Here is a 15,843-nt window from a genome sequence, read left to right on the forward strand (position 1 = left end):
TAGTAGGATTTCTTAAGTCGTCCCTTGCACCTTATAACTTATGTCTGTCTTAAAATGGGTTAGAAATCAAAAGATGGCTTCCACTTATACTTATACACATGGTTATAGAGCCACTTCACTATAGATACCATCAGAGTGACTACAAGTTAAATATAATTAGGCATTTTTTTTGTTTAAAAAAATCACACATGAATAGAAAAGATGGGCTTTAGTGATGAGAAGAAAATTTGTAATTTGAGAGTTACATCTAGCTATATACCGTATAGAGCAATTTTCAGAAGGAGAAAGGCGGTCCTGTATTATACATGTAGAATTAGGGCTGTGTAACAGAATTTATGTGTTTGTATTTAAAACTTTCTTTTCAGATAGAAGTCATGCATATTTTCAAGGGATATTGTTGGATGGGTGCTCTTGAGGAATATACAGTCAACATAATCACTCATTGCATGCACACATAATCTCTGAGAAAGATTTTGGTGAAGAGATAAACCACTATAGGTCAAGGATAGTTCTGTTATCCAGCTTACACTGACCAGTTCTATTCAGCCAGAGATCTGGGGTCCTTGTTAGTACAAAGGTATTTCTTGGTCTAATAAAGACTCAGGAATTACTCATGGTGGTGTTCGGGGAACCATATGGGATGCTGGGAATCAAACCCTGGTTGGCCACATGCAAGGCGTTTTAAACGTCCTACCAGCTGTGCTATCACTCCAGGCCCTGAAATAAGATCTTTAATACCTACTTTTGAAAAAAATATATGGAATAAAATAAGCACACAAAAGTAGTGTAAATCTGCAAATCAATTTGGGCCTAAAGGAGAGCCAAGAGGCCCTCAACATGTTAGTGTTGACTTAAAATACTTTCCCATAAACTAATAGGCCTAGTTAACACAGGATTCAGAGAACATCAGACAGGGAAGGGCAACTTTTAAACCCTTCTCCACCCTTGAATCCATAGGGAACCTTGATTAAGTGTGAAGAGAGGGGAGTAGTAGTATTCTAATGAAATACAAACAGAGTAACTGTATTTATACAGTTTGGGGAAAGGAAGGTGGAATTGATGAGGCTAAATTGAGACCCCGTCCACCCCAGATCTCTCTTTGCTAAGGCTCAAGAAATGAAAAGGTGGCTTTGTGGACACCCTATATTTCATCCCCCACCCCCTCCACAGAGTCTGGTACAAGAAGGAAATGAGGGATGGTTGTACATGAAGTGTAAACACTCTGGTTCCCGTGAGTTCCTCGGGCAAGGAGTTAATGTATTTCTAACTTAAAAATAAACTTAGTCACCATATTTCAAATGATCCACAGTGAGGTGCCTATAAAAACCTCTTCTTGTTAGCTCTTCATCTCTCCTCTCATTACCTTCCTGCAGTATATTTTAACCTCTATACATGATTTAGAGAACATTTCTGATCAGCCCCATTTTCCACCTAGAGAATTTTCTCAGGTGGATTGGGAATCACATTTATTCCACGAAAGTAATTGAAGGGGAGTGGATGGAGTCATAGATTTTTTCCCTCCCTTACTCCATGTTCTGAGTATAATATAGTAATGAGATACTGCTCAGTTAGTTTCAATCAAGTCACGTAAAATCTTCCTTGCTAAATTTTGGAATTCAGAAATTCTTTTAATGTTTATGGGGTAAGAATATTTAAAAAAATTGATTAGCAGTGCAGTTTTGATCTCGCCTTTCTAATTTGTACTTCTTTGTGCATATTAATTAAAATAATACATTGTTAGTACAAATACAAACTAAGAAATGACCAAGCAGAAAGTCAAGAGTAATGTCTTAAAGGCTACCTCTTTAAGAGAGTATGCTACCCCTTTACATCCTATGGAACATTGCTAATTTGCATAAGAAATTTAATTATTGTTTCTATAGTCATCCAGAGTGAGAGAAGTAGATGGAATAAAGTTCATTCGCACAACTTTGTTATTGTGCTAGTAATTAGATTAAAATTAACTTGGAACAAAGACACAGCCTTTTCCTTACTGATGTGAAATTTAATTTTACTCTCTGAAAGCTATCATATTCAGTATCCAGGTCCAAATACCTTTGTGACAGGAAAATTAAAGACATGGAAAACTGCCACAATTTTCTCCTTAGTTCTTAAAAGACTACTATAACTCAGAAAGCTTGTATTTTATATCCAAGCACAATGCTAATGGCTTACAGTTTTAGAGATTAAGAATGGTTTGTAAAAATATTACTCCCTATCCTCCACTTGTATGTCAAGGGGGACAGGAAAATAAATTTATTCTAAAATAAGCAAACTTTCTTTCATCTTTTCTCCATATGCTTTAGTCTGGTAACATTTAATTTAGACTAAAGAATGCTGTGTCAATAAATTGCTTGATTCTAAAAACATTAAAATACTCTCTTCAGCCTGAAGAAAAAGACTGCAAACTGTAGGAGCCTTATTTATTGCTATTATATTTAGTGTAAGAATTAACTTGAACCAACCTGGCAAAGGAGGAGAGACAGGGCAGTGTTTGGACCTTTACTCTGAGCCATGTTCTCTACCCAGTGATGTCATCAAGCTTCCTGACTATAAATGGCATCAATATGATGACAAATCTAAAATTAATATCTCAGTCCAGGCTTTTTCCTTGAACTCCAGACTCATATATCTAATTGCCCACTTGACATCGTCACCTGGATAACTAACAGGCATATGCGTTTAATCATGTTGAAACTGATTTCACCCATTATATTTGCTATTCCGATTGTCCTTTCCATCTTTCTAGTTCCTAAACTACCCAGTTTAAGTTTGTAAGCTACTCAGTTTATAAATGGTGCTCTTGACTCCTTTTATTTTCTCTCATTGTCTACATTTCATTTCGGAACCAAGCTTGTTGGCCATCTTTAACAGAAAATTAAAATCCCAACAGCCTCTCACTACTTCCATTTCTATCTCTTAGGCTCAAATGCAGACTACTTGGGTTTGATCCCTGGCATCCCATACGGTCCCCTGAGCACTGCCAGGAGTAATTCTTGAATGCAGAACCAGGAGTAACCCTTGGTCACCCAAACCAACCAACCAAACAAACAAATGAACAAAACAATCTGTTCTGATTACTCCCCATATAGTCTAGAATTTTTTTTTCAGTTGCCCACATGACCCATTCTAATATGATCTCTTCTAGCTCTTTTCTTATTAATCACAATGAACTCTGCTGAACACAACTGCATAATGAATTTTGAAATATTATCTGGCACATACTAAACAACTAATGAATGTTTTTTTAGTTCCTGACTGAAGAGATAAACTTAACAAAGACTTTGAATAGTTTAATTGTTCCTAGATTCTTATGCAATCTCAAATCATATTCTTTAATTTGAATAGTTCTTCTATTAGAGTGTACAGATTAAATTTTATCATGTTTTCAATCAATATTTAATGAGTACCATGGATTGGATGTATTAACCTCTCTATATAAAGTCACATCTAATGTGCTAACTTTGTTCAGGAATTGGAATTCTGATGCCTGATTTTTATTTGTGTCTTATTCACACATGAAACAAATTAAATGCTAATATTTATTTGATTTTTCACGAAATTATTTTAAATAGAGGTGGAAATAGTAGCTCCACAGGGTATGGAGAATGTCAAATCTTTCTTTGGTCCTCAAATTTATTTGTTTACCAACATTAAAACTTGGGAATGGAAGTGAAAGATGTTTATGTACAGATATGCATATTCTAATCCTCTCTTAAATAAGCAGTACACCCAACCAACAGTATATAGCTTATTTTATAATATACTGGTGTAAATGTGTACTGTTCACTTTTCTTCAGAGATGATTTCTTCCTCCATATTGTTAAAGAAGGTCGCCACACATGTGGATATGGAAAACATTCCAGTGTTCATTACTTTCCCTTTTAACAGAATTTTGTAGTTTATAACACTTTAACATGCTGTGCTTTGCATAACTTTAAGCCAATTATTTGGAGAAGTTGGTGTTCACCGATTTTAAGTTAAGGGAGCTGAATCTGAAAGAGTTCAATAACTTGTTTTAATGACTCAGCTTCTAAAGAACTGCCATCAACATCCTTAATTCTTCCTCATCATCATCTTGATAACTTGAACTTATTGAATGTTTACTATAAGCCAAACATTATTTTGAGTGCTTTTATATAGAAACACATTTCCTCTTGTCAGGGGCTCTGTGAAAATCACTATTACTCTTATATTATGAGAAATGATAGAATGGTAAGGGCAATCACTTTGATCAAGTTTTCAAAGCTGGTGATGTCAGAGTCAGAAATAAAATTCAACAAGTCAAGTTCAGAGAATAATGTTTAACCATTGAAGTAAAGTATCGTGTTCAACCATCACTCAGAGCTTGAGTCTTCCTAATTCCAAAGATAGTATTATTTTCTGTCATTATAGACTGGATGAAGAGAGGCCCATAGTTCACCCATTGTGAAAATGTGAAGGAAAGGACCTCCTGGAAGTAATTTAAATAACTTTACTGTCCTTCTCTTTATACATGGGGAAGTAATTCTACAAGGGCTGTTCTGCCACTGGTCACAGAGTGACTGGCAATGCCATTCACTCTAAGGATAATACAGTATAAAGAATCTCTTCCATGAAATGAAGGCATGTTTCTAAATTAACATTGGAATTCCTCAGTTTTGCACCTTTCCCATATATTCCATAGACAGCATGATTTCTGCACTGCTTGTAAATAGTCAGGCTTTCTGAACACTACTTACAATTATTTGATTTGACAAAATGAATGCTGTTAAAGAGTAAAAATAAAATAAATATTATGGCCAGAGTGCAGATGAAATTTGTCCTGGTTGGGAGTAAATTCTTATGTGTCTAGCAGACATGAATGCTCCCCCTTTAAAATCTTCCTACTTATAATTGATACAGCTAGCAACAGATTCCCTGTTATGATGTCTCTCAGACCACAATTTAGAAACTGTAAGTCTGCATTCTGGTAGCTTATCTTGCTTTAAGGAAAAAGAATCTACCATGTAAGTGCTCCAGTTTTTATAAGTAAAGTGAGTATCATGGTATTCCAACCCCTTGATAGGATCTAATGCTCAAGCCTTCTCACCTCCCCACATCCATTTAGCAGTGTTTGTCTCCCAAGGCTATAGAAAGTGTAAAGTTCATTTTTAATTGGTGCAATTCTTCCTAACACTCAGTTGGAGAAGTGGCAGTGTTTTTTGGCTCAATTCCTTTGCATTACTTAGGGTTTCATGATTTTAACATAAAACAGTCAAACTATTCTTCAAATTGTAATACCCTAACTGGTATTCATTTTTTTTAAGTTTACAACATGCTTTTAATGAAATCATGCTTTAGAACAGAGCCAACCCCTAGACCCTATGATTTTTTTAAAAATGCACTGCACTATAGCACTGTGGTCTCGTTGTTCATCAATTTGCTTGAATGGGCACCAGTAACATCTCCACTGTGAGACTTCTTGTTACTGTTCTGACATATCGAATATGCCAGGGGTAGCTTTCCAGGCTCTACTGTGCTGGCGGGATACTCTCGGTAGCTTGCTGGGCTCTTTAAGAGGGACAGAGGAATTTAACCCAGGTCAGCGCATACAAGGCAAATGCCCTACCCTATTTTTTATTGCTCCAGTCTTTTGAAAATTCCCCAAATCTTATAATGTGCTTCTTCATTTCATTCCATCTTCGTAATTGAGGACATTATAAACGGAAATTTCTTTTTTCAATTTTTTTTAATTTTATCACTGTGAGATAGTTAAAAGCTTTCATGTTTGGGTTACAATCACTTTAAGAAATCTTCCTTACAGTCAGTGGAGTCTGAGTACATTGATGGTATAAAGTAGTGACATAACTAAGCATGAAAACCAGAGTCAACAACACTAAAGACAAGAGATCCAAACTTCAATAACTATATGCCAAAATATGGGTGATCATTTTGTCTCCAAATAAAGTTGAGAGCTAGAAATCCAAAGTAAAGTTGGTGGCTGGATCATGCTCTCTAGCACATGACATGTATGAATCCTGCATATCTCTTCTTATCTTCTTATCTTTTGGTAGATTGCAAATATCTTTTAAACATGTCTTGACTCACAGATTCATATCTCAGTTTTAGCTTTATCTTCACATAATTTCTTCCATTTGCAACTCACTGACTCACTCTGTCTACTTATTTTTTTATTTTAATGTAATTTTTAATTGAATTTCATTGAGATGCAGTAACAAAGTTGTTCATGATTGGATTTCAGTCATATAATGTTCCAACAACCTATCCTTTCCTTCTTTCCTTCTTTCTTTCTTTCTTTCTTTCTTTCTTTCTTTCTTTCTTTCTTTCTTTCTTTCTTTCTTTCTTTCTTTCTTTCTTTCTTTCTATCCTTCCTTCTTTCTTTCTTTCTTTCTTTCTTTCTTTCTTTCTTTCTTTCTTTCTTTCTTTCTTTCTTTCTTTCTTTCTTTCTTTCCTTTTTTCTTTCTTTCTTTCTTTCTTTCTTTCTTTCTTTCTTTCTTTCTTTCTTTCTATTCTTCTTTCTTTCTTTCTTTCTTTCTTTCTTTCTTTCTTTCTTTCTTTCTTTCTTTCTTTCTTTCTTTCTTTCTTTCTTTCTGTTCTTCTTTCTTTCTTTCTTTCTTTCTTCCTTTCTTTCTTTCTTTCTTTCTTTCTTTCTTTCTTTCTTTCTTTCTTTCTGTTCTTCTTTCTTTCTTTCTTTCTTTCTTTCTTTCTTTCTTTCTTTCTTTCTTTCTTTCTTTCTTTCTTTCTTTCTTTCTTTCTTTCTTTCTTTCTTTCTTTCTTTCTTTCTTTCTTTCTTTCTTTCTTTCTTTGTCACACCCAGCAATACACAGAGGTTACTACTGGCTTTGCACTCAGGAATTACTCCTGGCGGTGCTTAGAGGACCATATAGGATGCTGGGAATTGATCCCCGGTTGGCTGTGGGCAAGGCAAACACCCTATCCACTGTATTATAACTCCAGCCCCCCTTCTCTATTCTGAATGACCTCTGTCCCCACACAGTTGTGGCAAGCTTCCAACCATTGATCAGTGCTCCTCGACCCTGTTTTCCTTGGCCTTGGATATTGTAATGAAACCAATCATTATATTTAGCCTCTCTCTAGTACTAAAATATGATCTACTATTAGCAAGTTATATTGGTGAGGAACTATTTCCAAAGATGCTCATCCTTTGATGTTCTGAGTGGATAGAGATTTTGCTTGGGTGACAGGGTAAGATGTACAAACTATTCTTCATACTAAAATGTAGAGCAGAGAGAACCACATTAAATTTAAATGAGAAATGGAACATACGTAATTACACCTTCAGTGTAAATTTTTATGTATCTAGCTAAAAATCTTTTATGTTTGCAATTTTCTGTAGCTATTTTGTAAGAGGCAAACATTTCCTATATTGCTGTAGCATCCTTATTTTTGTCGTTTGTTATGACGTTTTCTTTGAAATCCTTAAATTGAGGCTGGTAACTCTGTTTTCTGTGATTCTCATTACATAGGACTCCATGGATGTGTAAGAAAATGGGAGAAGGGAGAAATTCTGAAGTGTTATGGTTCATTTCCAATGAAACATGTTCAAAACTAGAAGAGAATGAAGTTCGAGCTTCCCCAACAAAGTAGAAGGGGACACAGAACTGAATTCCCCACAGCTGGTTAAGCTCTAGTAAAATGGTTTTCCCTGAGGGAATTCACCATTAATGGAAAACAGAGAGCTCTGAGTGTATTTCAAAATAGTTATTTTTACTCTCCCTATGCTAGGAATACATGAAGAACTTGTTCTTCCTGATGAGAATTTTGCTAAGCTTCTTAGGTGTAGCGTTCACAAGTGTGTAAAACTGCCTCCAGAATTAAGTCCCCTTGGAGTTTTAAATTCCAACGTTGCTGTATGCATATAGAAATTATTCACTTATAGTTTAAACTGTTCCTGAGAATATTAACTGGTGGTGTGGGCTTTTCACTTAAGTCAGGCATTTTTCGACAAATTCTTTTCTGCTCCATATTAGACATATTGGTTAGTGATTCCCTCTGTCTTAAATTCTATGATAGATTCAGGAAGAATTCCGTTTATTTGTTTTTATTTTTCAGTTCGTTGACAATTTATCCTATTATGAGGTTAGAAATGATGACTTCTCAAATCACCATGTTTAAGTGAAAATAGTTTTGAAGTAGAGATCATGATACTAAGAGGGATCTACTCAAACTGTGCATATAACCTTCTCATCTCACAATAAACCAGTGGCAAATATTGAACTTGAGAAATGGAAAGGTTGTGTAACATATTTAAGACTTAGAATAGGGATTTGAGAGCAAGGCAATTTAATTTCTCTCAGAAGCACATTAAGGATGGTCTCTTGTTTCTAATTAAGAGAATGGGAGTGGGGTGTCTCCTGTGTCAGTAGGGCCGAGTGCTGCATTATGAAACAACATACATGGTTGTTGTCATCACCATCATTCTACTGATCGTCGAATTTCTCAAGCAGTCTCAGTAACGTCTCCATTTGTCCTAGCCCTGAGATTTTAAAAGCCTCTCTACTCGTCCTTTCCAATGGTGCCACATTGGAGGCTCTTTCAGGGTCAGGGGAATGAGACCCAACATTGTTACTGGTTTTGGCATATAAATAAGCCACGGGGAGTTTGCGAGGCTCTCCCATATGTGCAGGAAACTCTCGGTAGCTTGCCAGGTTTTCCCAGAGGGAGAACTAGGCTAGAAAAGGTCGTGCAGCTACTTTGTGACCGCGCTTCTGGGAGCTAGGTGTTAGAGTCATAACCATATACTATAACATATATGGTAGGCAACTGAAAATGAATAGATCAAACTCTTCATTAAGCATTTCACTTAATGTTCCCAGAGGAGCAGTCTTCAATGGACCAGCAAACTGGACTTCCTGACATTTTGGCAAAACCAGTGCTGCCCTGGCCACAACCTAGTCAGTAAAATAATGTTTTTATTTTCCCCCGCTGTTTGGGTCACAACTAGTGATGCACAGGGGTTACTACTGGTTCTACTCTCAGGAATTGCTCGGAGGACCATAGGGGATGCTGGGAATTGAACCTGAGTGGGCTGCATGCAAGGAAAACAAATACAAATGCCCTACCCGCTGTGATATCGTTCCAGCCCAGTACAAGAATGTTAAGTATTCTTCATATTCGAAGTATGCAGCAGAAATCTCCATAAAGCTGGTTTATTATTACATCTTTGCACAAATTCTATCAATGAAAATTAATAAATTGTAGTTCCTCTAGGGGAGGACCATGATTCTTAAGGACTGAATTATTTTTATCTCCTACTCTGAGCACAGAACACAAGTCATACATACGAGCCTTGGATTTTACATAGAATAAATACAAAGTGGTTAATCAGAATTTCTTTTTAAAACAGCATTACTTAGGCACCACAATTTGCAACATGGTTAATGATCATCATCATCATCATCATCATCCCATTGATCTTTGATTTTCTTGAGCAGTCTCAGTAATGTCTCCATTCGTCCTAGTCCTGAGATTTTAGAAGCCTTCTTTTACTCATCCTTCCTAATGGTACTGCATTGGAGTACCATTTTATTGCATTGCTTTCAGGGTCAGGGAAATGAGTCCCATCATCGTTACTGGTTTTGTCATCTGAATACACCACGGGGAGCTTGCCAAGCTCTCCCCATGTGGGCAGGAAACTCTCAGTAGCTTGCCAGGTTCTCCAAGAGGGAGAACGAGGCTATAAGATATTGTTTCCAAGAGGTTGGTTTTATAGTCTCTAAATGTTGAACATTGATGGGATTATAAGGTGCCCAGGAGGAATTTCTGGGTGTGACCACCTAGCTACTGGAAAATGGGGGATCTGGGTGGAAAAGGTCCAGTCCCGATCCAAACAGGCTTGGAGATCTCAGCCCCAGGTCCCGCACACCTGGGTTCCTCTGCCAGTTCCTTCATGTGTGGGGCTCCTCTGAACGTGTGGAGAGGGGCCTTGATTGGCTGCCAGAGCTCAGGGTGGAGGGAAGTTCAACTCATTCCCCTCTGAGTGGCCCCGGTGAAGACAGCCAAGCTCGGGGGCGAGAGACACTGGTTGATGATAGGATTTTTTAATGCATAGCACATATCAGCCCTATGCACAGCATATTTCAGCCCTACACTCTCGACCAGAGCACCCAAACTCCTCTACCATTTTCCCAGTGTCCCTTCCATACCATAAAATTATACACACAAACATACTCACACACATGTATGTAGTATTCTATAGTAAATATATATATATATATGTATATATATTTGTGGCATATTCAATATACCAAAATCAGTAACAATAATAGGCCTCATTCCCCGACCCTGAATGAGACAGGGACAAATGAGACATTACTGGTGCCTGCTCGAGCAAATCGATGAGCAATGGGATGACAGTGATACAGTGATACATATATATGTATGTAAGTACATATGTTTGACATATAGTATTATATATACACATATGCATATTTTATTTATAAATATATTACCTGAGGGTTAAAAAGGTGAGAGTCACCAAATAATATATACAATATAATGTTGGGTGTTGATCCAGAGCTAACATTATTTATTCATTAGGGGAACTAAACAAAATCAACATATTAATTATGAAACTTTGCTGTTCATCCTCTATAAACTGAGTTTATCAGTACATTCATCTGATTATTTCTTGAGCTAACAACTATTCTTAAGGCATTTTTATCTATTAGCATAGCTTTTTAAAGTGAACCTCAAAAACTTCCCTATTTATTGAAAATAAATCGATGATCCCCCAAAGGATTTTGTAGGTTTTCACAGAGAAGAAAGGCATCAAAACAGAGCATGCAAGAGCATTAGACTACCTCGCTCTTCTCAAACTGGTTTTGTGCAATCACAAAGATATAAGGAAATATAGAATCCACTGCACGGGACACAGGGGATCATTTGAGACTAAATAAAGACCCCATACTTCCATTCCTTTCCTTTTTAGCCTTATGATTAATAGAACATATTGCAAGATTGACATGGTCTTAAGTGAATTCATTGAGCAATAAAAGACACTGATCTCCATGGCACTTTTCTCAAAGGAGAAATTAATAGAAAATGATTGAGTTGCTTGAATTGTTGACCCGTGCTCTCCATCTGGGCTTGATAATCATGAGAAATTGCTGATTCTCTTAACCCAGTCATTTGGTATTATGGATATAGTTTGTCATTACTGTCAGTGAATATAAATTTTAAATGAAGTACCATAGTCAAGGGAGAAAACATAAAAGTTGGAATGGTATAACCAAAGGACAGAGTCTGTTCCTTGCTACTCTCTGAGAGGCACAGTCATAGCTTATGACAAAGACAAAAGGTCTACCACTTCTCCCAGTTGGTCCCAGTTGGTTCTAACTGAGTACCATTATAATGAACGTTTTTTATTAACTGACACTCTGGTGATGATAGAGAGGTTCGCCTACAGGGCTGAAGAGAAAAGCTTAAAATTTTGTTCTAAAGAAACTTGATCTTGATTCTGATGGAGGTTTAATGACATTGCATCTCTGGGAAGAATTTGTGGTTCTGCCAGAAAGAGAATTTTCATGAACACTGAATCACAAAAAAGTACAACTTGGTGAATGAAATTGATTTGAGGGAAAGTAAGAGATATCCTTTCTGTGTCTTTTTCCTTTTGGTTTTAGTGCTTAGCTGTGCTCTGGGTTTAGTCCTGGCTCTGAGCTCAAGAATCACTTCTTGGCAAGGTTCTGGGGGCCCCATGGGTTATCTAGGATGCAACCTAGGTCAATCACATGCAAGGCAACTTCCTTACCTGTTAATATTTATCAATTCTCCTCTTTGTGTCTTACTAAGAGGATTAATTCATGGTAATTGGTAATTAAAGATCTGTGATCAAATTCACACCTCAGACCAATAAAGCAGGTCACGCTAGGTATGTTGCTGATCATCAGGATCAATTGTGTGATTAATTATATTAAAGAGAGAGAACAAAATGATGGGTTGTGGAACCAGAATACAAAGATTTCCAGTATCAGTTCAACTGTTTACTAGCTTTATAATCGTAAACACCTATTACATCTTCTGCCTATATGTTTTCTCATTCAAAATCTGTGAAGGAAAAGTAGTCTCTATTTCAGTAGAGTTGTAAGAACTAGAGAAGCTAATGAAAAGCAGTTTGTAGCCAGAACATAAGCTCCAAATCACTGTGAGTAGTATTATATATGTGCATCTATCCTAAACAGAAATTTATTTTAAACTGTAATTGCATCATAGAATTGCCATTTGTACATAAATGTGCCTCTAAATCTGTCATAAAATGAGAAGCCCTGGCCAGCTGTGTGAGCATTTCTGCTTAATGGGAGTTCTAGGCCACAGGATAAACTCACTCTTCCACTATGTGAGCGACTCGTGGCTGTGGCCTGGGTCAGCCTGGGTTCAAAGTTCACAACATTCCTGGTGCTCAGGGACAGAAAAAGATGTTCTCTGGTGCATTGTCCTGGGCATCTACCAATGGAAAAGGAGGTAGACACAAATGACCCATAGCTAGCACTATACTCAGAAGAGATACTCTCCAGAGAATATTTCAAGATGAATTTTTTCGAATTCAGGTCTTGGAAACCTGACTTTGTAATTCCAGCTGCACCTGAACAGGTGTGTGAGTGTGTGTATACCTTCAAATCTCCCCCTCTGCTCTAAGTAGTAGGATGACTAGAGCTCACTTTTTTTAATTCTCTCTCTCTCTCTCTCTCTCTCTCTCTCTCTCTCTCTCTCTCTCTCTCTCTTTCTCTCCTGTTTTATTCAGTTCTTTTTTATCAAAATGTGTTTTTTAACCTAGGACCGCTTTGTAGTGGTAGTTTTAAAATTTGGGATGAGGTATTTACAAAGAAGTAAGAAACTATCTGGAACTAAATTTCAGGCAGGCCTTACCTAGTGAATGGTAGCATCAAGGAATCCTCTTCACCAAGATTTTTTTGATATTGACATTTTTCTTACTGTCATCCTTGCAAAACCATCAAATGTTTAACGGCAATAAATGGTTGAGTATAAAAATCAACAGTGATTTTCACTCAGTTGAGTTTCTGTGCCCTTTCTTTATCAACAAGGAAATCTAAAACAGGAAAAGAGTAAATATTATGATAAGATAATTGGTAATTCTTTAATGAAAAGCAACTCATAATCACCCCTCCCTATTTAAAAAAAAAACAAGAAAGATAGTATTTTAAGATGATCTCTTTAAAAAATCTCTTTGTTAAGTGGCCAATTTTACATCAATGTCTGTTAATGTGAGCTTTTATCATGCAAAATCCCAAGGTTCCTTGGGTCCATTATCTGCAAGTCAGAAATAAATATTACATGTCATTGAAACCAAACATCTGTTTTTAGAAAACAGTACTCTAAAACTGAAGTATTTATATTGCCTTGTATTTTAAACAACCTCAAAAACTCTTGCACATAATAGCATTTGTTAATTTTTCCAATATTTCTCTTTTACATATTATATACTCCCATTGAACTTGCTAGTTGAGAGTTGGAAATGCATGTTTGTTTGTTTTTTCCCTCAAAAAGCTTAGAGACTTGAGGGAAAGAACCTTTCCTTTTCTTTTATCTGTTTTTTTGTTTGGAGGAAGAGGGGAGATTGCTCTTTATGCCACACCCAGTGGTGTTCAGTGTTTATTTACTGCTGACTGGGCTAAGAACAGATTTTGTGTGAACGGGGGAACATTGGTGTTCTCTCTGTCTTCTTTTCCCCTGCCTTCTTACTCTTTATGATTATTTGCCCCTGGCTGTGTTGAGAGAAAGAATACTTACTTTATCTGGCCGTGTTTCATCTGCTTTACCACTATCACTATATCACTGTCATTCCATTCCTCATCGATTTGTTCGATTGGGCACCAGTAACGTCTCTCATTGAGAGACTTATTGTTACTGTTTTTGGCATATCCAATACGCACGGGTGGCTTGCAAGGCTCTGCCGCATAGGCTCGATACTCTCGGTAGCTTGCCTGGCTCTCTAAGAGGGGCGGAGGAATCGAACTTGGGTCCTCTACATGAAAGGCGCATGCCACACCACTGTGCTATCACTCCAGCTTCATCTGCTTTAAGCCATGCATTTTTGCAATTATGTCTGTTTGTCAATGCTTCACAGCAACAAGATGGAAACTTTGAATGGAAATTCACAATGCTCTTTTTGTATAACAATTCCCTCCTTCCCTCTTTCCCTCCCTCCCTTCCTCCCTCCCTGCCCTCTCTCTCTCTCTTTGTGAACTTTTGTGGTTTAGTCTCTTTTTCATATTCTCAAGGAGTCTGTGACAACATCAAAAAATAATTACAGATCAAACCTTCTCACTAGTGAGGGATTCTTTCTCTGACTTCAGTTCAACAAGGAGCATTGGTTTGATTTGAAGGTGTATGAGGAAAGAATTTTCATGTGAATTGCACTGAAAAAACATAGATTAACAGGAGAAGAACAGTACATAGTTGATTTCATGGTTGTATTTTTATGTAGCACAATTGTTAAGGAAGCTTCACAGGAAGAGGGTGTCAAGAAGCAAGGAGACCAAAGAGAGATAGCTTGGAATGTAGCAAGATAAAAGTAAAGGGACTTTGGTGCTGATAGCAATTGATCAGAAAATGATTAGTAATATATGACAATAACTGAGAAATATGTATTATTGCAATAGGATTTGTTTTGTAGACTTCCTCTTGGTAGGACTGGAAGGATAGTTCATACTATGACACTTGCTCCACACACAGCCAACCCTAATTTCATCTCCAGAACCACATACGTTCTCCTAAGCACCACTCTTCATGATACTGGAGCACATATGTGGGTCCCGTTCTGTCCAGCAGGGAGGACCTTTCGTGGGGCTGAGGAGGGGACGAAGCCGAATGAACAGATACAGACAGATACAGAGCCAGAAGGAGGAGGAGGAGGAGGAGGAGGAGGAGGAGGAGGAGGAGGAGGAGGAGGAGAGAGAGAGAGAGAGAGAGAGAGAGAGAGAGAGAGAGAGAGAGAGAGAGAGAGAGAGAGTTTTTTCTACTGCAGTTACAATACTTATACCTCTCTGCTGGGAGGAGGTAGTATTGTATGCGTGCTTGGACCCCCATACAAACAGTAGTAAAATGCAGATCAGGCATGGGTGTTGGCTAGTGAGAAACAAATGGCTAAATGATAAGATCAGTAAGGTCAGCAGTGTCGTGTTGACCTTGTTACAGGAATCCCAAGTAAGCCTCTGCTTGACTAGAAGGTAAGAGCCAGGCTTGCAAAATGGCTCCCTACACACATAGGCAGTAAAGAGACCTGAGCATCAATAGTTAGGCACCCTGTTTTTTTAAAGTCTCTTCTTAGTAATATACCCAATATTCTAGCAATAAGAATATTCTTGGTGAAGTTGTAACTCAGTAGTAAAGAATTTCCTTTGCATTTATGAGATCCGGGGTTCTGTCTCCTGGCTTAGCAAAAGATAAAACTTGAAATCATAATCAGAATGTTATTGTTTATTGTTGCCAGGAATGCATTCTCTCCTGCAAAATGAATGCCCCCATTTCAGGTAAGAGGAAAGAGAATAAAAAACATTCTATGTCTTTTGCTTCACAATTTCTTTCACCTACAAATAATCAGCATGTCAAAGTGTCATCCTTTGAGATAATATATACTGATCCTTTTCAATACACTATCAGGAGTTGGAAGCCACAAGACTGCCCTAGTCCTGAGATAACTGCCCCTCACAACCCCGCCGCCCCAAACTCATGATTTGGGCACCACGGAGTTTCTAAGATCCAGGACTCTGAACCATGTGTATAGAATGGCAGCATAAATTGGCATGCACAAAAGATATGTATTATGACTTCTCCCTAGCCTCGGTAAAATAAATTTATTTGAAGCTTTCTGTGTCCTCC

Source organism: Sorex araneus, chromosome 3 (assembly GCF_027595985.1).
Source record: "Sorex araneus isolate mSorAra2 chromosome 3, mSorAra2.pri, whole genome shotgun sequence".
Taxonomy (NCBI): domain Eukaryota; kingdom Metazoa; phylum Chordata; class Mammalia; order Eulipotyphla; family Soricidae; genus Sorex; species Sorex araneus.